Source organism: Aotus nancymaae, unplaced genomic scaffold (genome assembly GCF_030222135.1).
Source record: "Aotus nancymaae isolate 86718 unplaced genomic scaffold, 86718_ANA_hifiasm-v0.15.2.pri h1tg000008l, whole genome shotgun sequence".
Lineage (NCBI taxonomy): Eukaryota > Metazoa > Chordata > Mammalia > Primates > Aotidae > Aotus > Aotus nancymaae.
This window is the reverse complement of record NW_026988419.1, coordinates 14,579,355-14,587,620: the sequence shown is the minus strand read 5'-3', so window position 1 is coordinate 14,587,620 and position 8,266 is coordinate 14,579,355.

Below are 8,266 nucleotides of genomic sequence, written 5' to 3'. Positions count from 1 at the left end.
TGGGTTTATCTGATTGTTTCTTCATGTTGTATTTCTCTGTATTTCTCCAGTGTATAACCTGTATATCACCTGTATTTCCTATAAACAAGAAGTTATATATGAAGTCTTGATTGAATCAAATTAAAGAATTTTTAAAGTGAAGTGACTCTCATTGCATCATTTCAGGAAGTACATGATGTCTGACTGTTCCATTAGTGATGTTAAAATTGATCGCTGGTTTAAGGTAGAGACAGCCAGATCTCTGTATATAAAGGTGTGTTTTTCTAATGTGACCAGCATGTAATCCTTGGATGATACTTTGGCTCTGTGAGACTATCTAGTTCCTCATCAACTTTTCACCTAATGGTTTTACTATTCATTGGTGATTGATCCTTGACTAAATGATTTCATTAGAGGTTGCACAATGGTTATTTTTATAATTCTTTCATTTCATTTACATTTATCAGCTTATTTTATTTTGTAGAGAAGGGCTTTCTCTCATCACCTGGGTTTAGTTTACACTAAAATACAATTCCAACTGGAAAGGTAGCATATGTTCTTGGCTTTTTTTCTTTACCTATTTGCAAAATAATAAATCGATGTAGTGTAGTTACCTCTAACAGTGACGGATACATTTTTAAACATTTATTTATTTGTTGAGAATCAGGGTCTCACTTTGTCACCCAGGCTGGAGTGCAGTGGGAAGATCATAGTTCACTGCAGCTTTGAACTCCTGGGCTCAAGCAATCCTTCTGCCCCAGCCTCCTGAGTAGCTACCACTATGAGCCACCACGCTTCGCTAATTAATTTTTTTTTTTTTTTTTTTTTTTTTGTAGAGGCCAGGCACAATGGCTCATGCCTATAATCCCAGCACTTTGGGAGGCTGAGGCAAAAGAATCACTTGAGCCCAGGAGATCGAGACTAGCCTAGGCAACATGATGAAACCTTGTCTCTATAAACAATACAAAAATTAGCTGGGTGTCGTGGCACATACCTATAGTCCCAGCTACTTAAGAGGCTGAGATAGGAGGATGACTTGAGCCCAGGGAGGTCAAGGCTGCAGTGAGCAATGATTGCACCACTACACTCCAGCCTTGGGGACAGAGTGATATTCTGTTTCAAAAAAAAAAAAAGAATTCAAAACAACTGAGACAGGGATATCACTACATTGCCCAAGCTGGTCTTGAACTCCTGGTCTCAAGCGATCCTCCTGCCTTGGCCTCTCAAAGTGCTGGGATTACAGAGGCAAGCCACTGTGTCCAGTTGGCAAATACATTTTTAAAGGATTTTTGTTTATTTGAGTATTACTATGGAAGTATGGATTTTAATGTATTCCATGTGTATCAATCACAATAATTATTCCTTTTGATATTTAAATTGTCCCAGATTAAACCAGTGAAAGCTCTTTTAATTGTCCTTCTATTGCCTCTGGTGTCCTTTTGAAACATCTCATTAATTGTTGAAATCTTCCTTGTTTTCTGCCACTCCAAGATGTACTAGGTTTATCTTTTTTATTTCCTGTCCCAGACATGGAAGCAGCCATTTCTCCAAAGACACTTGTTAGCTTTCATTAAAGACTAATTTTAGAGACAACAATCTAGGTTCTGGGGGTGATGATGGTTATCCAAGTAAATATGTGTTAGACTTTCTCATAGTCTCCTTTATGGTTCTACCTTATTTTCCATTCTTTTGTCTCTCCATACCTCATTCTAGATATTTTCTCTTAAACTGTATTCCAGTTTGCTAGTTTTCTCTTCAGTTGTGTAAAATCTTCTGTTAAACCCAAGTGTCAATCTTGAACTTGGCCAGAAACAGATGGCCCACTCAATCAGAGTAAATGAGAAGCATTTAATGAGGGAACTATTTATAAAGGTATGGACAGGCAAAGGAATATAAACCTTTGTCAACTCACAGGGGGTCTTGGAAGGAGCCAGGGAAATATGTACCTTGACCTCATTCTCATTTTGGTCTCTGATTTCCTGCCAATACCTACTATTGCCTGAATTCAACCAGAAGCCAGTAAGCAAGAACCTGTGGTTGGCGCAGTCCACGGGCGTCAACCTGGGGTCAGAGAGTAGGATGAAGAAAGATGGAGTATGAATATGCATGGGAAATGGGGAACATCTAGCTTAAGCTTAGCTTTCACTCTTGTCCTTTATCTGGATGAAACCTCTACCCTTATCACAAGTGACACACATCCCTTAATTCAGACATAGTCTCGTGTGAAACCTAAAACGTTGTTTAATGCCAGCACTCCCTATATTAAGTAGCTGGGAAGAGAAATGGAATTTTAAAAAAGGAAACTTCCAAGCCAACTTACTTTGAACACAGCTTCTACAACCCCTGCTTCAGTAGCTGATCCTAAGGCCTAAATTGATCATCATAACTTCCGATTCCTCCAACAAGTTTATGGTCTTGTTATCTTGATCAGCAACTTGACTGGATGAGATTTTTGAACTGGTGGGTCAAGGCAAGTTTTTATTTCCGCAAGATCTAAGTCTTGATGTTTCTGGTTTTATTTGGTTTCTACAGTTTTCTATTAACACAGGACTATTGGAAAAGAGAATATAAAGTGTGAAAGTGAATCCCATTGGTTTTAGTAACAATCTTCTTTGCTTTCATTTTTGTAGCAGCAACTAACTTCCCCCTGGTAACTGGAGTCAATCACTGTGGCCAATATGATGACATCCATATCTATTGATTCAGTGGCATGAGGAACCCGATGTGGTTACGTGGTAGTTTCAGCCTCCAGTTGGTGAAAGCTTTACTCCCTTAGACAGGACTTGAAAACTCATCAGTTGAAGGATGGGAAGCAAACATTCCTTCAGAGATTTTGAGGTATTATAGTGAGAGTGGCCACTCTGATCTTTACTCCTTGGTTCCAGAAGCCTTGGGAATGAATAAAGCAGTCTGTAAGTTCACTAATGGTGAGTGAATGCTGCCAGAAACATTATGGACAGGAAAGGTAAATCCACATACAGAATATAAACCACTGCCCCTTTTCACTGAGAAAGGAATTCAGAGTACAATTGTGTCACCAGGTTGCTGGTGTGCCACAGGGAAGGCTTAACATTGTCATCTGCTGTTGGCAAGTTGGTATCTGGTGACTGTAACCAAGTCATTCTTGGGAAGAAAAGTCCATGTTGTTAAGCTTTAATTCTTGCCACCATATCCATTACTACATGGACCCATTAAAAAAGCATGAGGGTCGCTGAGGAAAGAGGATGATTGGTGTCTATAGAAAAGGTCATTTCACCTGATTATCGACAGCCTTCTCCATAGTCTACATCTTCTGATGGTTATTTGCTAAGGAATGATGATCTTCACACTCTGTGTTCATTCCAAGTGATCCATTTCAGACCTCCTTGTCACAGATCTTCAAATCTTATTGTATTCAAGTCCCTAATCAGCCAACCAACCTCTTAGCCATAAACACTGCATCCGTGTCGACCCATACCTCAGATATTCTCTCCTTCAATTCCAAGTGGATATCTAGACCTACCAACAAAATTTTCCCAGAGATTTCTCTTCACTAATGTAATCCCAGACACTTCTGAGTTGGGCTGTAATGTAGTAGCCTTCCACTGTGGCTGATACCTGCAGATGTCTGTAAGTGAGGCCTGAGGTTTTTCTTCCTCTGTTAGCAAGTCATAGAGAAATCCCCATGAGGCCATAAATGAGAGTTTGAGAGAGGCGGTGAAGCAGTAGGAGTCTGAGCTACTTGCTCATGCAACTTACTTGTTTCATCCAGACCTTCTTAGGCCCAGTCTCATGTACATTTCCATTCATGAAAGAATGGTGTGACGAACCTCTGATTTTATGATTTAGTGTGTCAGGTAATACCCAGTTCATAATTACTTATTGTTCCACGGCCAGGTATTCAGTCTAAACCAGAGGCCTGGTAGAAAACTAGGAGCTACTTTTCAAACACAGAATAGTTGACGTATAAAAGATCATGGCTTTACTCCACCGGGGTTGCTAGGGTATTCATATGACATCTCAGTCTGCCACAGACACTTCCGATGCCACTGGGATCACTGAGTCATAATAACCAAGCAAAAGAACTGCCTGCCTTGCAAGCCGAAACTGCTGCAGAATGTTTTCTTGCTTCAGGCCACACTAGAAGCCAGATGGATCACTGGTAAATAGGTCGGAGCAGCACATTTACATGGGTTGCATGTTGTCTCAAATGCCAAAGAAGCCCACTCTTTTCCAAAGAGTATTGCCTCTTTTTTCATGTCAAGGTGAAGTGATCTGATTCATTTTAGAGAGGGCATCTCAACCTGCCACAGAAAACTAGACCTTCAGAAACTTCATTAATGTGACGAGACTCTGAACTTTTCTTGAGATTCTTCTATGCTTATGTCCATGGCATCCAGGGTACTTACTACATCCTGTTTACCATATCTGATTAGCTCAATGTCACCAGAGTAATGGACTAGTGTGGTATTTTCTGTGTAATACTGTCTTAGTCATTTGGGATGCCATAAAAATTTACAATAGACTGAACAGCTTATACACAATGGAAATTTATTTCTCACAGTTCTCGAGGCTGGAAGTCCAAGATCAGAGTGCCAGCATGGTTTGGTTTGGCGAGGACTCTCCCCTGGGTTTCAGACTGCCAACTTCTTGTATTCTCACATGGAGAAAAGAGGGCAAGAGAGCTCTCGTCCCTTTTACAAGGACAAGAATGAATGAATCCCATTCATGAGGGATACTCTCGTGACCTAGTTACCTCTTTAAGTCCCCACCTTCTAATACATTGGAGGTTGGATTTCAACATACTAATTTTTCTCGGGGTGGGATACAAACATTCAGCCCATTGCAGATATCAAAGTAAAAAAAGGCCTTTTCAGATCATATTTTTACAGAGAACAGGAGAGTTGACACAGCCTTGAAATGAGATGGTTTTAGGGTATACTGTTGTCTCTGCCATGTGAATGCAACTGTTTCTAGTTTTCCTAACAAGAATGGAAAAGAATGTCTAAATCAGTATTGGCCAGTAGAAATAGAATTTGTAGTCATAGATACAATTTAAAATTTTCTAGTAGCTGCATTTTAAAAAGTAAAAGGAGGCCAAGCGTGGTGGCTCATGCCTGTAATCCCAGCACTTTGGGAGGCCGAGGCGGGTGGGTCATGAGGTCAAGAGATGGAGACCATCCTGGCCAACATGATGAAACCCCGTCTCAAAAATACAAAAATTAGCTGGGCGTGGTGGTGCACCCCTGTAGTTGCAGCTACTTAGGAGGCTGAGGCAGGAGAATAGCTTGAACCTGTGAGGTGGAGGTTGCAGTAAGCCGAGATTGTGCCACCACACTCTAGCCTGGTGGCGAAGTGAGACTCTGTCTTTTGAAAAAAAAAAAAAGTGAAATTAATTTTTTAATTTTTGTTTTTATAGATTTAGGGGGTATGAGTGCAGATTTCTTACATGTGCATATTGCATCATGGTGAAGTCTGGGCTTCAATGTGCCCTTTTAGTGCTTTTAGTGTCAATAATGAACATTGTACTGAATAGATAATTTTTCAACCCTCATTCCTGAAATTGATTTTATTTTTATTTATTTATTTAGAGACCGAGTCTATCTCTGTCACCCAGGCAGTGGTATGATCTCTGCTCACTGCAAGCTCTGCCTCCCAGTTTCAAGTGATTCTCATGCCTCAGTCTTCCACGTAGCTGGAATTACAGGTGTGTGCCACCATGCCTGGCTAATTTTTTGTATGTTTAGTAGAGACGGGGAGACGGGGTTTCACTATATTGGCCAGGCTGGTCTTGAACTCCCAACCTCAGGTGATCCACCCACCTCAGCCTCCCAAAGTGTTAGGATTACAGGTGTGAGCCACCACACAGGCCTAATGTTAATATTATGTCTTATTTAACTCGATATATAAAAACAGCTCAATATGTAATCAATATAAAAGATTAATGAGATATTTTGCATTCTCTTCATACTGAGTCTTTGAAGTAAGAATCACTGCATATTTTACTCTTACAATACCTCTCATTTCGACCAGCCAAGTTTTAAGAGCTCAGTAGCCACATACGGCTAGTGGCTACCATTGTGGATAGTGTGGTTCTAGATCAATGGTCGAATACTGGGAAAGAGAGCTGCTACCTGCAAAGGTCATTATAATCCACAACATTTCTTCAAGATCCAGCTTTCTGTTTCACAGAATAAATGGGCAAATTAAATAAGAAAATGATAGGAATGGTTACCTCTGTGTCTTTCCAGTCTTTGATGAAGGGATTAATCTCTGAAATTCCCCAAGGAATGCAGAATTGCTTTTGGTGCATGCTTTTTGAGGGGGGAGGTTGTTCCAGGTTCTTCTATTGGACCATATCCTAGCAAAATAACCTTCCCTTTACAAGATTAGAGAATCTTAAAACAGCAACTCAAAGTGCTGTTAAAAAAAAGCAGAGAACCAAAGCAGAGACTTTGCCAATTACTAAGTATATCTATTCCCATTGTATTTCCCGTCTTTCCTCAGTCTGAGGAAATTACAAAAGGATTGATTATATACTCAATCCCACTAGACTAAGGTAAAGCAGACAGTGGCCACAACTCCATTTATTATGTGACACCTTTAAGTTCTCACTTGGATGTTACTGCAGTGGTCTGGGTCTTCATGTGTGCTAACCTATCCTGTGTTAGCCAGACAGACTCCATTTTGATAAGAGTCAGACAGACTCCATCTTAACCACCGCCTCGCCCCTCCCACCATTTCTCCTTTGAGTGCACATCTGGGTCACGCTCCTGTGCTGGGTCATGTTGTACTTGGAACTATAGAAACATAACTGTTGTAACCATATCCTGCTTGACAAGCCCACTTGCTATTGTGAATACCCCCTTGATTGATTGTATGGAAAATACCGAATGCCCCTCGCCCTTGGTAACCAGCAATCACGGGAACCACTTGTGTACACCCTCCTTAGTTAATCAACAATCATGGGAGCTTCCTGACTCCTAGTTATCAGCCTCCTCCCCTAACCTGCCTATTCTCCTTCTGTAAAATTCTGCTTTGCCCCCTTACCTTGAGCAACATATAAAAGGAAATCAAACCCCTTCCTCAGGGCCGAGAGATTTTGAGCATGAGCTGACTCTCAGTTGCCAGCAATAAAGGACTCTCAGTTTGAACTCAGAGTGTGGCGCTTTCCATTCAACTCACTCGGTTATAACACATGGACTAGCTTCTATTCAGAACCAGTTTCCAGTAATCCAGAATTTTTGTGGGTGGGAAGTAGAAAAGTTCTTTTTTAAAGTTTCCTTTCTTGTTAAAGAGTAAGTGTGCTAATAACTTTGTTAAGTCCTATCCTATGAAGCTCTTAGACATGCCATGCTTACTGGCATGTAGTACACTCTATATCCTTGTGCTGGACCAAGATACCTGTGCTAGACATGCTCACAGGCATGTCCCAGCTCTCCAATGCTTTTACCTGTTTAGAAAAGTTTTAAGTTGTTAGCCAATCAGGTTTTAGTTTAAATTGTGAGGTCTGGTTCCAGCCAACGGAGATCAGACATAGCAGTAAGGATGACCCCGAATGTGTAAGGGATAAATTTGTGTGTTTTCCTTTGCTCATTGTACTCTCATGGCAAGATGGCTGGCAAGGATACCCTTCCTGCAGTCCAGGAAGCAAAAATTGCATTGGTGAAAGATCCTTTGTCTCAGGGCTAATTTTTCTTTGTGGCACCGAGCATCTATTTCCAACATTGTTATAACCTTTCCCCAGTGCTACTGACCTTGTAAATGGCTACAGATCCTTCTGGGGCAAGATTTGGAAGAAGGTTCACTGTGTCTATTTAAGGCCATATTGCCACCCAATCAAGGGGCTCCATATCTGTGAATTGCTTTAGCCCCAGGAATTGGAAAATAGGTTGTGAGCTCCTACTAGGACAAGGGAACTATCACACATCATCCAATTGACTTTTCTTTCAGCGAGTCCCAGTGCCAATCTCTAAAGTTCTGGGGATTACATGGTTGCAAAAAGGAGGCCACACTGCTACTAATTCAAGTTTAGTCTTCTTTAATTTGAATTGATTAAATCTACCTGATATCAATTCACACGAGTCTGTGGCCTTATTTGCATCATATTTCTTCCAAGTCAAGTGACTTGCCCAAATTGATTAAACAACTAACTATCCCTTGCCAAAGACTAGTACACCTACCCAGCAGTGCTGGCTGGGCCATGCTGGGCCTTAGGGTGTTGTCATGCTTCTTTCCTCTGGACACCCCTTCTTGAGTAGACAAATACTGAGTAGGGCCAAGGAGAGATTATCCTTCAGTCTCAAAG